The sequence below is a fragment of the Oryzias melastigma genome, linkage group LG16 (assembly GCF_002922805.2).
Source record: "Oryzias melastigma strain HK-1 linkage group LG16, ASM292280v2, whole genome shotgun sequence".
Lineage (NCBI taxonomy): Eukaryota > Metazoa > Chordata > Actinopteri > Beloniformes > Adrianichthyidae > Oryzias > Oryzias melastigma.
The window spans coordinates 29,193,288-29,197,921 of NC_050527.1; positions in this window are offsets into that span (position 1 = coordinate 29,193,288).

The window sequence follows — 4,634 nt, forward strand, 5'->3', positions numbered from 1 at the left end:
TAATGAAAAGCAGATTACCTGATAGAGCAGAACTGGAAACCAGTAAAGAGGATAATTGACTTAACTCAAGCCAGCTGTGGGATCATCAATTAAAACCAGATGAGATTCTTTTGAGGAGACAGAACAGAACATAAACTAAAAATAATTAACTGAGATCAAACAAACCAAAGAGAACAACCTTCACAGTTTGTGTCGGTGAAGTGATGTTCTGCATCGAGGCTTCAAGCCGTGTGCCGAGTAGTGGAGGCGGCCTTTTGGTCCTGTGTGTATCAAGGCCTACTTCATGTAGGGGAGGAGCTGAAAATGATGGCGCCCAAAGCCTTACTGCCCGGCTGTACCATGTGACTGATTCAGGAAGTGGTTTGCATTGTGGTGTGACTTATGACACAATAGCCAGCACATCAAAAAAGAACAAGTTTTGGACACCTAAAACGCCAAAGAGTGACACAGACTCAATCAAACGCCATTATGTGACGAGTTGGGAATGAGAATGTGTTGGACAGTTACGACACTATTGCAGCTAAGAAAAAAAAAACATGAAATTAAAGTAAACCCTATTCTAATAATGAATACTCCTTACAGTGTAATTTATAGAAATCAAGCCTGTGGTCCATTTGAAGCGAAATTGCATCAAAGTATTGGTTATAAATACAATAAAATATTCATTTTATTTTATATTTTAAACCATATTTTTTACGTTGAGCCTTACTCTGTTTTTCATTTGACTTAAAGAATTAGTTTTCATGCTTAAGAAGATTGTTGCCCATTTTCCATAAAATCTTGTGAGGTAAGAAAAAATCTTTTTGAAAGAAAATAGTTCTGAGTTTAGTTACTGAGGCACACATGAGCCAGCACGCGCACAAAAGGTTCAAGTGGACAAATTACACAGTTTTTATCCAAACAGCCTCTTCTCAAGCATTGGTAAATTCTTAAAAGGAAACCTAGAGTTGTGCAGTGTAGATAATGGTCACAATTACATTGTGCTCTGCTCTAATTCATGGTCTGTTCAGCAAAATTGCCTCACTAGGCCATCTGTTTGCGCTTTGTGTGCCGTTTTCACGTCTCATTCAATGTCATCAAGACTGGCTAATCATAAAGTTCAATTGTGACCTGAAAGCAAATCATGCAATTTGCCAAAATAAAGAGCGTTGGAGAATAACACTCATAAAATAACAGACATTATATATAGCTGTAATACTTTTTCTTTTACATATATTTTTTTTTATATTCGTCTGAAATAACTTTTAAATTTAAGCCGTGGGAGTTTCTAAGTGAATTGCTGAACAATCCACCAATTGAGCCTTCTACTTTCAATACAAGCTGATTGTGAAAAGAAATGATCACTTCCCCTCCATCATACCAAAGTTAAAGTAGTACTCTGCAATTGCAAACTAATCAATGTTGCTTGTTGCCAAATGTTTTCCTAAAATACACTTTTTTTTTTTTACACGTTGGTGCTTTACATTTGCTAATATTTTATAACAATGCACAAGACACAAAAAGCATAAAGAGAGCAAAAGATCCAATTAAGTTCATTAACGCCCAAGAAATAAAGTAAATTAAAACCAGATTTGTTTTTATTTATGGGGAATCCTTCCTCTTTACACATAACGCATGATGAGCGCATTACACCCACAGTTTTAACTGATTGCTTGTCTTGACTATTAACAATTTTTTTAATTAATAATATCGGATTCATGTGGACCTAAAACACGGATCTGCAACCAGCAGCTCCAGAGCCACATGTGGCTCCTTTACTCCTTCATTGTGCCTCTCTGGGTAATGAAAAATAACAAAACCAAAATTAAGCCACCAGCTTATACAGCAGGTTTTCTATTTTTGAATAAATTCAAATATTTAAGTGTGCCTTATGGTTCAAAAATACAGTAAAAGTCAGATACTTCACTGGTTTGGTTTGTGAGAATTGCAAACGTGTGCATCACAAATATTAAAATAACCTTTTTTAATCACAGTTTAATCATGTACTACTGCATTTGCTACATTGAGATGATCCAATGTGACACAGGAGGTCTTTTAATTTGAAAGGGAGTCGTGAACAGAAATGACTCTGGGGAAAGTATTTCGTAATAGTATATTATCTCTACGTGTATGTTTTATTTATGCCAAAAAAAACACAGTTTATGCATATATATGATGATAGTGAAATTAACTTGGAAGCAAATCAGTGTCTGTATTTTTTAAAGGGTGAAGTCAGACTTTGTGGCTCCTCCCAGGTTGTGGTCAGTAAGAAATCCACTCCAATGACTCTCCAAGTGTGGAAGGTTGCAGACCCCAGACCTAAAGGCACAATAGCAAGGTTAAAGTATTTCTAATGAACTGGTTTAAAACGGTAAATACTTAAAAAGCATCTTTCTTGAAGCACTTTCACCTGTGCACACACAGATAGAACACTGGCACCAACCTAAAACCACCATTTTATAGGTTGTGTGGTTCAGTGTCTTGCTCAAAGACACTTGGTCACAGGGCTGGGCGGGCAGGGCTGGAACTGAACCTGCAATGGTGTAGAGGTGGTGATTGTGTCCAAGTTTTCTTAGATTTGTTTTATTCTTTGTGGAACTTTTCAGAAAGGAGCTCAGTTTAAATCTGGTTCTTTAATAATGAGCTGTGTTTTGTTAGATCATAAACTTTAACAATAACAAAAATATTTTTTATTAAAAGAGACCACTGTGAGAACACTGATTTCTGATTATAATGTGTTCTATGCTTCAGAGGGGATGCTATACCTGACCATCATGACAGAACATGTGGCTCTTTGCTTCCTCCGTTGTTACTCTTCGGCTTTAAAGAAAAATGCTACTGTTAATGTCACAAACGGGCAGACGGCTGGTTCAAGTGCAGCAGGTTTATCAGCACACACAGGAAGACAGGAGTCAAGCAAAGCTAAAAGTCCAAAAAAACTAAATCAGAGTCAGGGAGGCAGAGGTCAAAACCAAGCATGAGAGCATCAGAGAGGCACCAGGCAAGGGTCAGGGCAGGCGGCAAACAAGCAGAACCGAAGATGAAGCAGGATCAGGTGAACAGAGGAGGAGACAGCTCTGACTTATGACAGATTAAATAATGGTTTTCCATTTGTTTTAGGTTTTGTTATGTATTTAGAGATTTTTAGCATTTCAGAAAAATGAGCAAAATGACGGTAAAGGGTTACCTTTCTGTCAGAGGGGTTTATTATTAAAATACTCTTAAAACTGTCTTATCTTCTGCAGCACAGCAGTGTCTAGATGCTGTTCAGAGCAAAATTCTTCAAATGTAGGATTCAATTTACAGAAGTTTTTAAATGTTTAAATACTTTGTCATATTCACTGTATATTAAAAAGTAAAAGAATAAAAAGGATGACAGTGCACCAAAGTCATGGTAGAACATGTCACATTTGACTTTCTTACATTTTTAATTCAAGTTAATATAATGCAGCAGGAGGGAATTTTTGACACAGGGTGTATTTTATTTTGAAAGGAACTTCTATGTGCTAAGTAAAAGAAGAAAAAATGTTATTATGTATATTGTAAAATATAGCAGTTTTAATTTGATGTGAATAATTTAAAAGCTATTTAATTAACAGCTTAATGCTTGCAAAAAGAAAAATAAACTTTATTTTTCTAACTATAAGTTTTAGAATGTTTGAACCAAATAAACATGTCTAAAACAATGCTACTCTAACAAGATGAATCATTGATATGAGTGTTTATGCCCACTCTTTATCCACATGTTTATTTCGCTGATCTAGTCAACTGGTTAATAGACTTTTTTGTTAGACAACTGAACGTGACTTAGTAATTAATGTCTCTAATTGTCAGTATTCAGAATCTTCATGAACCTCAGATATCACATGAAAGGAATCTAAAAGAAACAAAATTAGGTTCAAACTAATTTTATCAGGGTTACAGGATTTCATGTGACAACAAAGGAGGATCAGGATATTTGGAATCTAAATGCTGTCTTTACACAACTCTAATTGCACATGTTCTGTAAGCTCCTTTTGGTCCTTATTAAAAAAAAAAAAAAAAACAATGACCATGTCTGCCAAATGGTGAAATAGTTACTGGTAGGTGTAAATTCTCTGAATATTGCAGCACGTTTATATAAATTAAAGAAAGGCGTGTTTTCTTGTTGGTCTCAGTTCATCTTTTAATATATTTCACAAACATCATCAAAGCTCCTCTGTTGGTAATGACTCACATCTCCTGACTCAGACTCCCATTGAAGCAAAGGACATAGTAGGCATGTGAGACAGGTTCTTGAAGGCGCCAAACGCACATTTATGACCAAGCATTTTGCCCATGGTATTAACACTAGACAAGGAGGGAGGGGCTTCTTCTTCTTCTTCTTCTTCTTACTACTCTCCACTAGTACATGACTCCAATCTACAGTTGGAAGAAGCTTGGTGGTAAATGATGAATAAGTGCAAATCTCATGAATCTTGCTCTAAGGTTTTTTTTTCACACTGTCCCTGATCAGAGGTCAATGGTCAAAGGTCCGCCTGGTTTACCTTTCAACACGTGTTCAATGGACATGTGTTTTGTTTGTAGAGCCTGAAAACAGTCGTAGAAACTTGCGTAGAGATGTATGAACGTGAGCGTTTTGAGCGCAGAAGCCTGAAACATGCGTTTATGTGCGT